This window comes from Thermobia domestica, chromosome 18 (genome assembly GCF_964235325.1).
Source record: "Thermobia domestica chromosome 18, izTheDome1.hap1.1, whole genome shotgun sequence".
Taxonomy (NCBI): domain Eukaryota; kingdom Metazoa; phylum Arthropoda; class Insecta; order Zygentoma; family Lepismatidae; genus Thermobia; species Thermobia domestica.
In genome coordinates, this window is record NC_137471.1 from 124065719 (window position 1) to 124084100 (window position 18382).

The window sequence follows — 18382 nt, forward strand, 5'->3', positions numbered from 1 at the left end:
TACGAAGTTACATCCGTTTTTGAAGACAAATCACATTTACAATAAATGCAAAAAAACGTAACAATTTCTGCAACTTACGTCAGGTCTTATGACTATTTTGTACTTTGGTTACCAATGTTAACTTTCCATTCTACACCCTTTTGTGCACCCAATACTACAGCTGTGTGCGTACATTTGACATTCGCACGAGCTCCGGCCGAGTCCACGGGCCGGACTCGGGCCTACAAAGCATATATCACTTCGGGCCCGGGCCGGGCTCGGGTCGCCAATTTTAAAATATACAACCATATTTCTCGGGCCTAACTTTATAAATATACTGCACAACGATACTTATTGGACTGTTCTTTCTGGAGAACTTTTAAACACAAGTGCAAAATTAAACTTTTAATTGCTGTAAATAAAAATACAAATTTGCGTTTAATTATTAAGTTTCTGTAATTCGGGCTTATTTCGGGCTTATTTGATTATCACACGAGCTCGGTCCTAAATGCTAAAACATATTTCGGACTCGGGTCGGGCTTCACATTATAAATTCACGGGCCGGGCCGGGCCGGGCCGGGTCCGTGTAGACCTCTAGTACACATAGACTCTAAGTATTTTCCCTTTTCGTACACATTTTTTGTTATATTAAAAAAAACAATACAATGATATTCAGTGCTTACGTCCTGATTACGTGTAAGGCCTGGTGACCATTTCCTAACAAATATCTCCAATAATCTCTTTCATATCCTGTTCTGAATCACCCCTTTGACTTTGTCTCACCCTTGAAGTTTCTTCTACGCTAGACAATGTTGCTAGGAATTTTCAATTGAGAATATTCTATCATTGGGATTTAAGAATACACAAAACACACATGTTAAACAGATGAAATAAACGAAACAGATATAAACATTTGGTAACTTGTCAATTAAGAAGGTGGGATCGGCAGTCCTTTTAACATCTCATAGCATAATTAAATATGATTAACCGACACGAAGAATCACATAATATTCAATAAGAGAAAATAAATGAAATGAAATCTTTAAGTTTTACGTCCCACGGTTATGCCATAGGCTAAAGGAGACGGTGATGATGAGATATGAGTGAAATAGTGGAATGAAGAAAGTGGGAGGAAACGGGAGAACCCCGAGAAAACCCACGAGCACGGTGTTTGTCCACCACAAAGTCCACACGGCGCGAGCTGGGATCGAACCAGGGACCCCAAACAGCGGAGGTGAACGCTCTACCACTGAGCCACCGCCCCAATAAGAGAAAATAAAAAGAAAAATACAATAATATGTACGGCTGTTACAAAATAAATAATGAAGTTTCCTTTATCTTCTTATTCCAAAAATCGTTTCTTGTCCATTCCTTTTGCGACAAAATAAATTTTCTGTATAAATTTTACGTTTTACACATATTGTAGAGTAGCATGGGTGCTGAAGACTGAATTACTCGTACTCTTCTATGTAGAAAGAACAAAGTAGAGTTTGTTATTTCTTTAGATATCCTCTTGACTCTATCGGTGAATGCACTAGTGCATAACGTTCCTTGAATTTTCATACAAAGTGTTATCTCTACCTGATCTAAGGTAACCAAGCTATAATATTAACATCTTCTTGTTGACAAGTTTTTAAGCGACCTGGTGTTGTTGTTGTTCGTCTTTCTCCCTCTCTCAGAAGAGGACATGCTAATGGAAATTAATTATTGCGTTCAACACGACAGAAAATTGTCAACTGGGTCGATGGTTTTTAATCTCATTTGCTATATTTTTTAATTAAGCGCTCGAGTAATGGCGATCGAACTGATACGTAGCTGATTCTTCTTCACATCTCAGATTTCAATCAATCATTTAAGTGGGACCGAGGGTTTAGTGATAGAGCGTTCTCCTCTTGTGTGTGTGGACCTTTTTCGGATCCGAGCCAGCGCCAAGTGAGTTTTGTGATGGACAAATGTCGTGTGCGTGGGTTTTCTCGGAGTCCTCTCGTTTTCACCATTATCATTCCACTATTATCATCCATATCAACACCATCGTCTTCCTTAGCCTTGATGAATAATTGTAGGACATTAAAGCAAGGGTTTTTGAGTACACATGTCACCTTCATTTATTTTTTTTTTTTTTTTTAGCTCATTGATTTATATAATGAACTATTCTTATACTTTGAAATCAACTGAGGGTTCGTAGTTTTGATTTTACTAATTCCTTCTTTAAAATTAATCTATTTAAATGTTTCTTATCTAGTGACAATTACATTTTCTAAAGGGTGTCGCATAAAAAGAGTTGCTTTTGAAATGCCCGCCATTTTTCTGTTCTGGTAAGTTGGTAGCAGTGAACGTTACTCAATTTTGATCTGTTGCTTTATGGTTGGTAGTCATGGAGCGCCGAATAGCGCATGATCATCATCTATTCTCCGTACAGGTAGGAATGGAGCGCTTCGAGACGAAACAGCGTCAGAGTGAAAACTTATTACAAATTTCGTGAGCACTCCATTCCTACCCGTACATAAAGCATATGACCGTCAGTTCTCTGTGACTGCTAACCACAAAGACAACAGATGATACTCGTGTAGCGTTCCGTGCTGCCAACTTACTAGAACAGAAATGGCGGGCGTTGCAAAAGTTGAGTTCTTTATTGGACACCCTGTATTATATTAGTTGAAATATCCGTTCTTCGCAAGGAGAGAATAGCGTTGGGCAATAAGTACGAATTAAGTTGAATATACCTCATAAGAAGAAGAAGAAGATACAACGAAGTACGGTAATGTAATATTATGAATTGACATACGTAGATTATTGATAAAAACCGAACAAGTTTATTAAATCGATGTTGTAGCGTAATGGAACCGTAACAGCGCCGGAAAATGTAGCGAGTGTGAGAGTGCCCATTCAACAATCTTCAAAGCGTTCAACACTTAAACAAATCGATCAGGCGATTTTTCGCCAGTGCAGAACCTGTCGTTCTAAAGTTTCATACTTTTTCGGTTGAATATTAACCACATATTGTGTTAAATCCCCTAACGTAACTTTGACTTTTCTAACCCATTATTTCGTCATGTTTTAACTCTATCGTGGTAAATTTCACCTCATTGTTGGTTATTTGCACTCCCTTCCTTCTCCAAGCGACTCCACAATGTGATCATTTGTTACCCCACGCTTGTTCACTTTTAGACCCCGGCTATTTGTAGCGATCGCAAAGCGCATTTATTGCTCATGCGTAAGCTTGAAATACGCTGACCATGTATTTAAATCTGAGCGGCTAAACATGAACGCTAAAGCAATAAAATTGCTGAGAAAATGCCGGCTCCAGCGTATTTGGTGCGGGTCGGAACAATAGACCGCCTGCTGTTTAAAAGATTTCAAAAGGAATGACAGAAAGGAAAGACGTGTTGCCAGGCAAGGGGGATTGTAGCAAGAAACAGCTGCTTGGAAGACGCTTTGTGCAGAGATTGGAACTCTGCTGTTATAAAGTATGTGTGTATAACAAAAGAAAATTCACAAAAATAGAAGGAAATTCCGAAAATTAGCTAATCACAGAAAAATCTATGTAACACAATAGGGTGATTTCTCGTGATACACTTGATTGACACTTAGCTGGTGCCATGGTATTCTATAAGCAAAATATTTGGCTTTAGGCAAAAGATGACACAACGAAATAACTTGAATTTGAGCCCCTATCTCCGAAGCTCGAACTCCACCCCCAAACAGACAACCACAAGTGTAATCACAAAGAGAAATTTTCAGTTGTGTTTGAAAACGTGTCCTGTGTACATATCCAGTCATGGTTAGTGTGTTTAACACAGAGGCGTTTATAATCGAAATACAAAATAGGCCATGCCTATATGATTTAAGAGATCCGAACTACATGAATCGTGACTTAAAAATAAAAATGTGGAGAGAAGTGGCTGCGATATTTGTTCCAGACTGGGAGGGAATGGAACGGAATTCTCAGAATGAAGAAAGTAAGAATATTCTTATTTTATGATTTCATTTAATACTGTTAAGTAGAGCTACATCGAGCCAAATTGTATGTTCACTATGAATAATAATAATAATAATAATAATAATAATAATAATAATAATAATAATAATAATAATAATAATAATAATAATAATAATAATAATAATAATAATAAATACTTTGTTAAAGTTGTGCCAACTTCCAATATACCTAATATATACCAAACCTTAAGGCGCAACAGCTCGAAAGGGCCAGGGTCGGCTATGCGTCATTTTATGGGGTGGATATGTTAGATGATGGAACAATTGCCCTTAGATGGTCTAAGCCATAAATGTGTGCACAGTAGAAAGGCGGAAAATGCCACCTCTAATAGTTTGGTACTTAGGTATATCGAAAATGTTTTAAACAGCAAAGACCATAATTTTAAATTGGGATTCAATACATCTTATTCTCTTTCCAGTCTTTGAAATGACCGAAAAACTACGTTGCCTAATTATTTCGAAACTTAGTTTTGTAAAACAAACACATAATGTTTCAGTTTCCAGACATTTCTTTCCATGCAGCTTAGAAATATTCCTGGGAAAGATATGTTTATTTTATTTTATTTATTTATTTTAACTGTAACTGCTCGTGTTTTATCAACTTTGTTCTGAAACTGAAAATAAGGTGCTAAAATTGGTAGAGAGTAGGAATTTCAGAAGAAGCCAAAATCATGAGAGGAAAAAAATTAAAAGATTAAACCAGAGAATTGGTTAAAAATATCATGATGTAAATTTTATAGTTGGTGGCTTGGAATTTAGCGGTCCTTTCAGCACCGAAGCTATACAAGATGTGAACCTACAGTTTAAGGTGGAATCTAAACTACCTTTATGCGCTGAAACTTTTCAATGATCTCCCACAGGATTCGAATCCGGAACCCCATTCTCCAAAGGCACGTGCATAGCTAGTAAAGTATAAAGTAGTGTAAATGTTGGAATTTATTGATTGGGGTCTAATATTTGTTTTCGATACAGAGAATATCTTTAAAAACAAATGCCTCTTGCTCCGTCTCTTTCGACTATATCAGCGAGACTACATCAGACGTGAACTACAGCTCAACGTGGGACCCTAACCACATAAGCTCCTGCCTAGAATCGAATCCAGGTCTACCACTTCTGGCGCGGGAAATGAAAAGAAAAGACCTGGAAACCCTGACTGGCTCATAGTATGATTAGAACTTTGGTGAAACTAAAATTACCGTGTAGCCACTTAGGCCGCGTTCACTGTGGGGGGTAACGCTTTGTCGACTAGCCTAGTACTTAACTACACGTTTGGTCAAACGCATAACCGGATCAAAGGAATTTACACTTTGTTGGGTCAGATTATTCACCAAGTTGGGGTAAACGTATTAACCGATAATGCGATTTTACACCAATTGGGTCGTTGAGTTGTGCTCTTACATTTAACTACACGTTGAGTTGAATTTATTTCAACCCAATTTAACTAAACGCTTTGACCCTATTTGGGTCGAAGCAATTTTAGCTAACTGGTTGAATTAAAATATACACCAATAGGGTTAATTTCAGTCCAATCATTTTTGTCAGTGTGTATAGTGTCGTTCACACTTTTGAAATTTTTAACATTTAACTTTACTGTAATACCTGCGTTTACCATCTCTTTTGTCTTTACTTTTATTGTAGCCTCCAATGATGATATCCAATTTAGGTCGTTTAATTTACAAAAATATAACTTTCTCTTGGGTTGGCAACACTGTTCATTAAATGATGTTTGTCCGTACACGAGCAGATGTCGTTCTTTCTCTAGTTCCTTCGTGCAAAGTTTCGTTTGTCTGTCTCTTTTAGTTTCTCCATTATCACGGTGGAAATTCTAAATTATATTATAATGTGGAAACGCCATTCGTTCAAAGTTTCGTTTCTCTGTCTCTTTTAGTTTCTCTGTTATCACGGTTGGAAATTCTAAATTATATTACGAGTATAATGCGGAAACGTCATTTCATGACTTTGTCGCCAAGTCGGCACGGGTTCACGTTCTCTTAGAGAGCTGCTATTTCACTAATGCCTGTTTACGGTCACATAGGATACATTTGGCAGTGTGCGTATCGCAACACGAAATTGCCCAAAATAAAGGACACCCTATAGATATAAAACCTATAGATTTTATGTTTCAAAAGATACCACATCTTGGAGTGTGAGAATTTTCATGACATCCCACAAAGGACAAAAATAAATAAATAAATAAATAAATAAATAAATAAACTCTTAAGATCTTTTAGTAATCTTTAGTAGTGACATCAGGGCCGGAGGTGATCGATCTTCCCCCAGAATAAGAAACTTTCTTATTTTATATATAAATAAAATCCATCTCAGAGTTTAGAGCTTTTTAAAGTAGCTCTAAGTAGCAGTATTACAACCCCTCCCCCCCCCTCAGAAGTCCGTCCTATATCCGCCCCTGGGTGACATGGAAAATTGCTCTCCCAAACCTGAACACCACATAACTTGAATGAAAAGGGGAAAAAAGTGTTTACTTTTCGTTCTCAAAATATATCCAAGCGAGTAATTACCTAAAAATAAATCTTTAAGCAAAATAAATTAAAATATAATCAAATAGACCCAATGCTTTACTGTAAATATACTGGAGAGAGGGGAGTTTTTTTTAAAAAAAAAACTTTAAAAGAAAATAAGTAGAATAATAGAGAGTTATTAGGAAGGGAAAAAGAAAATGTGAAAGGAGGTTGATAGGTGATTGCTTCTCCTTGGCAAAAACGCGTTTTTATCAAGGAGTCAAAGTCGAGTACATCGTTAAAAAAAAATCAAGGATATATATATATTTTTTTTTTAGAGTACGGAAGTCGGATAGTTGTGCGCCGAATAGTCGATAGTCTACTGCAAATTCCAATATCTTGGCGCATGCAGAGATTATTCAACTTCAATTTATCGTAAATTGCCTGCCTACGATTAATCACATTAGTATTTTATATTATACTGTATAGCAGTCTACCACTTAGTTGACTTACGGCTACTAAGTCGTAACCGAAGTCGGTTGTATTTCGACAGCTATGTATAATGCTATACTGCTTTGTGGCAATTGGTTCTCATCCCTATATGTATAGTTTGTGGAAATCGCTCCTCTTTTTTTCCTTTGAAAATATTTCAAAATAAATGGACTAGTATTTATTATTTTTTTCAGGACTAGTGCATTTTCAGGAAACAATCCACTGTTGAGGTAGTCCTTAATGCTCGGAACTCATCGTATATATAACGTTTCACTCTATTAACTATGCCTTATTTATTGACTACATCGCCTATTATTAGATTTCGGATTTTTGCATATTTGCATGCTTTTTTTTCTTATGTGATATTGATACGCTCTTTAAATTCGTTTCAGCTGTTTTGGGATAAAATAGTAGAGTTTTATAGTGCATATATTTGCATATTTCGGAGGTTAGTGCATGTTTATGTCGTTATTGCATATAAATGCATATTTCAAGAAACAACAAAATTGATAATTTTTAACGTGCAATACCTTTCCTTATAAATGGGATTCCAAGTTTCTAATATAAATAGACTTAAGACCTTGAAATGGTTCATTGTTGTCGGCTTCGAATATCTTTCAAGGTTATGTAAAACGAGAATAAGAAAGGGGGTGAGTGATTCATCCTCTCGGCAATGGTGCATGACTGTCACCTTTCTGGAAGAAGATATAAATAATGGTGTCAAATCACCTAGAACCAAATTTTCACGTCACCCATCTCGAAAGTTAAAGTTGCTACTGTTGTGTGTGTGTGGATTTGAAATTGAGTGGTCCTGTAGCAATATAAAAATACCGAAAGGAAAATCTTCTAGGAATTATCTCCTAGAACAGAGTCCATTTAGTTGTAATGCGACATCTTCAAATTGAATATTAACTAGCTCAGAATTTTGTTCAATTTTTGTCCATTTTTGTCCAACCTAGAACAAATTTTGTACCATTCAAATTAACAAAGGGGGAACATTTCAAAATTTGGGTCGCTTTAATCACCTGTACTGCGACATCTTCAAATCTGAAATTTAACTACCTCAGAATGTTGTCCGATTTTTGTCCATTTTTCTCCACCTAAGAAAAAAAAATTGTAAAGTTCAAGTAAAAGAAGGAGGGACATTTCAAAATTAGGCGACTTCGATCACCTGGAGTGAGAGATCTTTAAATTTGAAATTTAACTAACTCACAATTTTGTCAAATTTTCGTCTATTTTTGTTCACCCAACAAACAAATTTGTACCATTCAAATAAACGAGGGAGGCCTACTTCAAGATTTGGCCCTTTCAATTTACCTGTAGCTCGACATATTCAAAATCTAAATTTTAAATAGCTCGTAATTTTGTCAGATTTTAGTACATTTTTATACCACCATAAAAATTATGTAAAATTGAAATAAACGAGGGAGGGCTATTTGAAATTTTGGCCACATTGATCAGTGTGACGTGCTCAAATTCGCATTTTAACAAGCTTAGAATTCTGTCCAATCCTTGTACCACAAACAAAACATTTTGTACCATCCAAACAAACGAAAAAGGTCATTTCAAAATTTGCTACTTCGATCACCTATAGTGTGACATTTTCAAATTCGAATTTTAAATAGCTCAGAATTTTGTCAATTTTTGTACATGTTTGTACCAAGAAGAAAAATGTTGAACGCTCAAATTAACAAAGGAGGGTCATTTCAAAATTTTGGCCACTTCGTTCACCAGTAGTGTAACACCTTTAAATTCTGTTTCTAACTAGCTTAGGATTTTCACTGTTTATTGTAGAGTAGGGTGGGCCGAATTTTTTTTCCAGATATTCAGGATTGAGTAGTTATCAAAAGTTGTGCATTGGTACGAAATGAAGCCATGCCAAATATGTTGATTTTAAAACAATATTTAACCGGGCCCCCGTGGCCCTAAAGTGCCTAATTTTTTGTTCAAATAAAATGATTTTAGGTAATAAGAACATTTTACCGGACAATACTATTAATGCATAAAACATGAAATACATGGTTTCAATATACGCAAATAACTATTAAGAGCTTAACTAACTTTCATAACTACCATATTAACACACGAAAATCCTTCGTGTTGAGCCCAGCTGAGAACTCTCAAACTTTAAGAGAATGTCACTTTTTCGCATCTGGATGCAAAATGCACAACACTGGCTTTCCGAAGGCGGCGCTTACTTTGCTGAATTCAAATAAACTAGAAACGATATGGCCGCGAGCCTCTCTTCCTGTATTATCTTGCCTTCGAATTAAGAATATGATTTTGAATTACAACTCAAAACGCATAACGATCATTAACCCCATTAAGAAACGAGATATCTCCATTAAAAGCCAAATTAAAGAAATTTAAGAACGGTGCTCACAAGTTATTTGATATTTTCTCTTGCAAATGCTGCGATAAATTGACCTATAAGTGTGATAAATCAAACTAAATACCGCCGTGGGAGCTCATATTAGATCAGAGAAATCAGAGACAAATGATGAGTTGCAATGTAGATAAAGCAGAAACCCATAGGTTCAAAAGAAAGCATGTCACACAGATCGATTATGATGCTGCGGTATCAAATACAAGAGGGTTACAATCGTTAGCCTCAATCCCGCACTTGGAACATACATTAAGTGCTTCCACCCCAAATTCAGGCAATGAAGAGTTCGCATGGAGCTATCGTTTAGAGAATAAATTATAAAGTAAACCTAAATAAACAATAGTGAGCTCTAAACAAATGAGTACCGCAAAATATTTAACAGGTGTCTCGTATAAGTCGGCTGCTAAAATTGTATCCGCTGTTTTAGAAGATATTAATTTACTGAACAAAACTAACCAAGACAAGGTAGTAGATAAAAACAAAATCAGTAGGAAACTAGCAAATAAATAAATAAATAAATAAATAAATAAAAAACAAGAAACCGTCTACAGTGTAAAGCTACTAATTTTAAGGCTCTATTTTGAAGGCCGAAAATACCAAACTATAGTTCCAATTGACAATTGCAGTAGGCTAAGCACTGAAGAATATGCGGATTATATCAATTTGACCAATTGGTTAGAAGTAATAGTAACGAAACCTCCAATTTTGGCTAACGTATCAACAGAAGAACTAACCGAAATGGTTGTGGAAAAGGGGAGCTTTCACAGTTTGTCACGTTCCCCTTTCACATACAGGCTTTGGAGAAGTGTGTAAAGGTAGTAACAGAATCTTCTTCAGAAGTATGCGGTAGTGTTGCACGAGACGGTTATATTCGCGCAAAACTGGAAGCACGAAAGTATCTACCAAGCTTCGAACATAAATCTCAATATTTTGTTCCAAGATTCAACGAAGGAGCTTTAAGCAAGAGGAGGGTGGGTGGGAGGAACTCGCTGTGTAACCACCTCCACGTGGTAAGTTCTGGGCTGGTTTGGTGTTTGTTGGTCAATTTTTCAATCTTACCTTATGTATTTTTGTCCGCACTATTATATCTACTAAACACCAATCAGGCGAAGAGCTGCACATCAGATCAGAACATTTAAAATCCTGGGGTCAAGTTAAAGTATTAGGAATCTTAACCAATTTTCTATACATACTTAAAATAATGGTATATATATTTAAAAAAAATAACACTTTTCGGACTCCCAGGGCCTGGTGAAATATTTTTATCTGCCTCTGTTTTGGGGAAGAAACATAGCATTATACAACTGTTTCACGGTACTCAAACTTAATTTTCTGAAAACTAATATTTCAATAATATTTTCACTACTCACAACCATACTTTTTCAGGATTAACGTTCTTTCGGGTTCCCGGGGCCCAGTTAAACATATTTTTTTCCGGCTCTGTTTTGGCAAGGAAACATGACATTATAAATTTTGCACGGTACTCAAATTTAACTTTCTAAAAAATATATTTCAATAATATTTTCACTATTTACAACTATCTTTTTTTTTTAAATAAACGTTTTTCAGGACCCCCGGGGCCCGGTTAAATTAGTTTTATTCCGGCTTTGTTTCTGTGAAGAAACATAACATTATACAACTTTTGCACGATACTGAAACTTAACTTTCTAAAAATATATTTTAATAATATTTTGATTGGTCGCTACTTTTTTTTTTTAAAAAAAAATACCGTTCTTTTGGGTCCCTGGGGCCCGGTGACATATTTTTTTATCCGGCTCTATTTTGATGAAGAAACATAACATAATACTATACAACTTTTGCATGGTACTCAAACTTAACTTTCTAAAAATATATTTTAATAATATTTTCATTGGTCGCTACTTTTTTTTAAAAATTAGCGTTCTTTCGGGCCCCCGGGGCCCGGTTAAATATCTTTTTATCCGGCTCTATTTTGGTGAGGAAACATAACATAACATTTTACAACTTTTGCACGGTACTCAATCTTAATTTTCTAAAATAATTTTTTTCGGCAATTTTCGGCCCACCCTATTGTAGAGTTTTGTACCATCAAGCTAATAAAAATTCAAATTTGAAATGTCACTGCAGGTGAACGAAGTGGCCAAAATTTACAAGTCCGTCCTGGTTTATTTGAATGGTGCGAAATTTTTCCCTGATGGTAAAAAAATGTTCAAATATTCCATAAAATTCTGAGCTAATTAAAATTCGAGTTTCAAGATGTCTCACTACAGGTGATCGAAGTGTCCAAATTTTGAAATGAACCTCCCTCGTTCATTTGGATGGTATATATCTTTTTGTTGGTGGTTTAAAAATGTAAAAAAATGGACAAAGTTCTAAGCTTGTTAAAATTCGAATTTGAAGATGTCGCACTACAGGTGATCGATGTGGCCAAAATTTCAAATGACCCTCTCTCGTTTATTTCAATTATAAAAAAATTCTTCGTGGTTCACCAATGTACAAAATCCGGAGCTATTTAAAATTCGAATTTGGAGATGTCGTACGATAGGTGATCAAAGTGGCACACATTTTGAAATGGCCTTCCGTCGTTTATTTAAATGGTACAAAATTTTTCTTAGATGGACAAAAATGGACAAAATTCTGAGAGCTAATTAAAATTGAAATTTGAAGGTGTAGCACTACAATTAATGGACCCCCTGAAACCATGGATTGAGGTCGAGAAACGTTAACAATTCAAGGAGAAAATATATTTTGCAAAGTGTGCTAAACAAGTAATATTTCCAAACTAAGTATGCTGGTTTTCAGAAGAGGACATTACCATTTTGTTCGACAGCAAAAGCTTAAACTTCAGCAGCGCCCTATTTTTTGGCCTTCTTATATATAGCAGTTTTAAGTCTGGTAAGGAGTTCTACAAGTATGAAACAACTCAGTTGTGACTTTTTTTTTTTTTTTTGCATACTCGACAGAGATCATCTCAAAGAAACCCTTTAAAAAAAGTATTTCGGGAAGAAATGAATAACCATTTTGAAAATAAACTCTACCATTAATTAAAATATTTGCTTTACAAAATCTAAAACTTGTCGCAGCAGTTAATTTTTGAGATAAGTTACCGAGTTTTCCTTTAAGGAGTTTATGAGATTATTTAAATATAAGCTTGTGTTGCTTTGATATGCTCCTCAGTCTCTCGAAACGTACTTTCCTATTAAGACTTCTGTTATGTTTTCGATAACTTTACCTTCTTCCCATTCATGCTCCATGTCTCGCACAAATCAGTTTATTCCATTTAAAGTATCAATATTATACATTGTAAATTCTTACTGTTTTAAACGGACAATGTTACGCTAGAAGAAAATATTCTAGGATTAACACATAATTGGATACAAAAAGTAATTTGAAGTTGATTTATTTTCTTTTAAACAAGAACATAAGGTTTTAAATGAAGGTTTTAAATGCAAGCTTTTAATACAGTAAAAGGCCCGTTAATAAACGGAAATATTTCACGGTCCCATGAATTTAAAAGTTAAAAAAAAAAGTGTTAAATTTTCTTCATTAGTCGGAACCTGTAAGTTCCAGAATGCAGCGTTTACAATTATTTTAGACATTCTGTGGGATTTTAGGTATATGAACTACGTTGTCTGTGAAGGTCTTCGTTTGCTTGTTACCCTACACCAGCGATTTCCAACCTTTTTCAACTTGCGGCACACTACGGGTGCAACTTGAATTCCCGCGGCACACTAATACATATTATTATTATTATTATTATTATTATTATTATTATTATTATTATTATTATTATTATTATTATTATTATTATTATTATTATTATTTGCAAATATAAAACACCATGGTATTTTTTTTCTGTGATTACTGATCTCCTTCTCACAGAGATGAAAACTTGATCACTGTTTTTCCCCTATGCTAATTCATTATATTTATTTTTTATTTTAATTTTAAAATAGAAAACAATTGCAATGAAATATAGTACTCAGATTGTTAAAAATACGCTTTCTTTTTCGATAACTGTATCCAACCTTTCACTAAGAACGAAGATCACTAAATAACGAACGAACAAACAAATGTCTTGTACTTTTAACTTTGCTGTTTTAACCGAAACCGGTGCACATTATTGCAATCTCACAGCTTGCGATGCGTCGAAGTCAAAACACAGCTGTTGAACAAAGTGTTGTTCTGTCCTTCACGTGCGAATGAGTGTTCTACGAACGTTCACTTGACGCGTACCGTACAAGTGCTTCCATTTCTCGGTGTTAGTATGACTCAATTGAAACGTAATATAGCAGCTAACCGTGGAAATGTATACGAGCCGAAATATTATCTGCTACACAGTAATAGATGTAGCCAGTAACTTTTTCCATGGTAGAAATTCATAGTAATGTGAAATACAAAATATTCCTTTTTCCCTAGGTCTTCCAATTTGCTTACTATAAAATTAGTAATTTTGTTTCGATTTCCTCGCGGCACACCAGCGGTCAATTCGCGGCACACCAGTGTGCAGCGGCACTCCGGTTGGGAAACGCTGCCCTACAGATTTAACCTATAGTCTAGAGTTATATAAGGCCCTAGATACCGTGCAACTTTCTGAAAGAAATGCAATTTATATAGTAATTTCCAAACCAATTACTATATAGTATAACTGTATTACTATAGTATAGTATAGTATTACTATATTATATAGTATATAGTAGTATAGTATTACTATATTACTATATAATAATTTATATAGTAATTTCTCTAGCTAGTCGGGGTCTACACAATGATCAAAAGGAGCAAAGTAGAGGGAGGAACATTGAAAAGGGCATAGCATCTACTTTTTGTCTTGGCCTTGGAAAATGTATGTAGGCTTTTTTTTTTTTTGTATTTGTAGCATAACCAAATACTGTAATTTAATAGGGTATGTATAACATTTTATTTTATCTCCCTTATGTCCATTATTTATTTATTTCTTTGAGTATATTTATTCTTTATTCACGAATACTTGGCGCATTCTATTTTTCATTTGTATATATATTTGTATTTGTATATATATATATATGGGGTAGATGTATTTCAATTTCACATACTGGGCTGTTTGAACCCGAAGAAACCAAATGCATTTAAGAGGTCGTGGGTACTGAAAACATTAAAAGCGAACTTGCGTTTATCAATACTCATTTCAGTTCAATTTCAAAGATCATAACGAGATGAGAAGAGTGATGATTAGGAGATTGTAGTGCATTTGAGCTGTTTGATTCAACAACGAAACAGGCTCCGGCAAGACCAATCGGACAAACATTTTTTTCGAAAGGCACAGTCAATAGACGAGAAAAAACCTGGCATAAAATTGTTGTCTAATGCAAATAAAGTATTCCTGGGAACAACGACGCACAAATTACAGATTTATCGGCAAGTAACATTGCTTGTTTGAAATACTGTCCCTTAACGACCCGTGACACGGAAGGAACATTTTCGATGCACAGTAATGTTTTGACTGACGAATGCAGGCTTTTGCCAGAAAATACCGAAAACTACATACTTGTCTATTGTAGCATGAATGCATCATAGTTGTACATCAACTATATGTAGTTCAAGTAATAAAACCTTTTTCTCTAAAGATAATAATATTTCTCGCTAACTTTAGCTTTTGATTGGTGCATATTTATCCTTTTTAGTGCATATTTGCATATTTTCAGTACATATTTTCGTGAATTTTAGCGCATATTTGCATTCATATTTTGCCGTTGTTTAGTGCATATCGATCCGAAGTCTACCTGTTATCAATGAGGAAGGCAGGGGTGTAGCCAAGGGGGGGCCCATCGGGGCCGGGCCCCCCCAAATGGTTTCCTGGCCCCCCCAAATGACCAACTTTTAAAACATCATAGTAAAATTATCTCGCTTCATTCATTTAAAAGTAACAAAGTTTATTGACAATTAATAATTTATGGTAAAATAGTATGGAGAAATATTGTTTTTCTATACCGATCGAAAAATAGTATACTATCTCTTCCTTATACCGATCGAAAAATAGGATACTTTTTGTGACAGCAGATTACACAATTTACTGCGATTTATATTTGACAGTTTGAAGACAAACGTTTTAACAAGGTACTACAAATACAGCCATAAAACAAAGTACTAAACTGATTTGTAACTACAGTATATTTTTATATGCTTTAACAAGTGTTTTAAAAGACATAGAGGATGGAAAATTTGGTGAGAAACAATGCTTTTATTCAATTTGGATTTCATTCGCTTTCTCTTTCATTTCTACCCAGTGTAATAAAATAATTATGTTTTTTTTTTTAGTTACGAATAATATTATAAATAAGTATATTTGTCAGGAAACCGTAAAAAAATTAAGTGAAATTTCAAAGAAAATCACTCTTGTGTAGATAGGTTCTGTATACAAGGTCTTAAATTTAAATATAAAGGTAACCAAGATACGATTGTTGCTTATTCACCCACCACCTTCGAACATCGATATGTCACCTAACCTGGAAGATGAAAAATAGTCCCCATCAGCATCGACGACCTTCTGAAAACGTTCTGGAAGGCCATGGAATCCATCGCGGTAGAACGTGGTGGGCCGTGAAACGAAGAAATTATCAGGTGCATTTTGTACTTTTACTAGGGATTTGAAATGGCTTCCTCTAATGTGATTGTCCAAAGAATGGAACAGATGATAATCGGACGGTGCAATACGCGGGGAATATAGTGGTTGCAATATTGTTTCCCATTCAAGGTGAAAAATGGTGTCCTGAGTCATCCTAGCCACGTGGGACTTAGCGTTGTCCCGTAAGCGAGGACACATTTGCAATTCAGAAGTGATGGCTCCAGAGTTTTAAGTTTTTGTTGAGCACAAATCAACTGCTGACATTACACAGTTGCATTGATACTCTGACCAGCTGGTAGCAGTTCCCGATGCACGATGCACCAAACACACAGAAGGACCTTCTTCTGGTGCAGTGCTGGTTTCGGTTGTTCTGAAATCGGTTCATGGGATACTAACCAATGATGACGACGCCGTGGAGCTTCGTATAGGACACACTTTTTATCACATGTTAACGCCCTGTCCAGAAATGACTCCGAAACAGTAAATAAACAGAGGCGACTGCCGCGTTGCCTTCTGGCCCGGAGTCAAAATATGAGAGACCCATCGACCCAACTTGTAGTGCTTCACAAGTTGACGGATGTGCTGCCGAATGGTTTCTCCACACACTGAATTGTAGTCCCAGTTCCTCTTTGTACATGTGTTGGTCTTCTGGCACGTGGTGTTTTCGGGTGTTTCGTCATCGTCCTTAAACTTGTTAAACCATCGCTGCAATGTCCGCGTCATCACGACACCCTCACCAAAGGCCTGGCATATGTTCTGTCCCGCTACAGCGGCGTTTGACCTCTATTTGAACTCGTTCAGCATACATGCTCCTATGACGCTCTGTGAAAGTCCCATGCATGTTCCCTTTGTCTTTACGCAAGTTCACAGTGTGTCTGAATTGCCACAACCAGGTAGTATGTTGGATATACCGACAACAACAACTGACTTTCGCCTTATCTCCACTCGCATTCAACTCACGATGTGAGGTCCAATTGAACACAGACCTCTACGAAAAGGGACAGAACTTTCTTGGTTACCTTTATAGTTATGCACAAAAGTATAGCGTTTGGTCCCGGGCAGTAGTTCTTGATTAAGCATAATAAAAACTATATTGAATATAATTTACGGATAATAATAATAAAAAGAAGAAGAAGAAGAAGCTAAAATAGTGTTTTAATTTTGCAGACTAGCAGCAACACATTTTTTTGGCTTTGTACATTGTAGCTGGCCCCCCCTCAAAAATGACGGGCCCCTCCTACGCAAACCTGCTGGCTACACCCCTGGAGGAAGGTGATAATAAAGTTGTGTATTGAAGATACTCACTGAATACATTTGAACATTTCCTTTTGAGTTATGAGCTAACTAGCCTTTTACAAACTGAACGTGTGTTGAATTTGGCTGAAAACAGTCGAGTTCTAAGGATGAAATGATGCCAATTTTAACGCACATTCGTAAGAAAAAATCTAGAGTGAAATATAATGATTATTCTAAGAATTTTATCCATTATTCTGTAATAATCCATCTCTTTTAGCACTTCGTTTGCATAATAGTGGGACGTTAAACTACAGATTTCATTCCATTTAATTTTTTTCTGCAATAAGTGAATAAAACCATCCTTAATGGTTTCTGAATCTTCAGAAATAGCTCTGTCGGATTATGCAATCGGAAAGGTTTCTCGTACAAATCACAATGAAAATATGGTCGCTTCTATCAAAAGTTAATATATTCAGTTTGTTCATTCACCTCTACGGTAAACATAATAAGTGGAATCTTATCCTGAGGATTCAGATACCGTTAAGGGTGATTTTCTAAAAAATCCATTATCATTCACTTGCCTGAATCATCGTCTCCCTTAGCCTAAAAGAACGTTGGACGTGGAACGTTGAACTGGAATATTTCATTGTGATTTTAAATGGAAACCTCTTAGAATGGCTCTCCGTCCCTTTGTCGGTAGGGATTAAAGCAAACACTGAAGAGATAACGAGAAGGTTTATTTGTTTATTTGTTATAAGTAGAGAGCGGATTTTAAGGTGCAGCACCCTTACTGAATATGTAGTTGTTATAACAACCAAAGTTCAAAATATGTATTTCCAGGCATAAAACGAACTGAAATGAAGGTACTTTGTTGCACCTTTTTCGTGAATGTTGCACCTTTTTTTGCTAGATTCATAAAATTTCCCTTTTTCTTACTTCTTTTAGCCTTAAGCACCTTTATTGTCCCCTTTTCCCCTCCTTTTTAAAAAATTTGGACAGAACAATATGTTTTATTTTCAATCTAGTTTACACATAATATTCCATAAATTTAGACGCAATCTTGACGTATTTGCTATGAATAAATTTGAACTGAATTTGCGAAACAATCCGGACATAAAAACGTTTGCAACGTCAACTGAACTTCCTGTCCATGCGCTTACAAGATGTGTACCACTGGTTTCCGTTGATGTCGAGCGAATTTTCTCCACATACAAGGATCTCCTAAGCTCCAAGCTACAGAAACTAGCA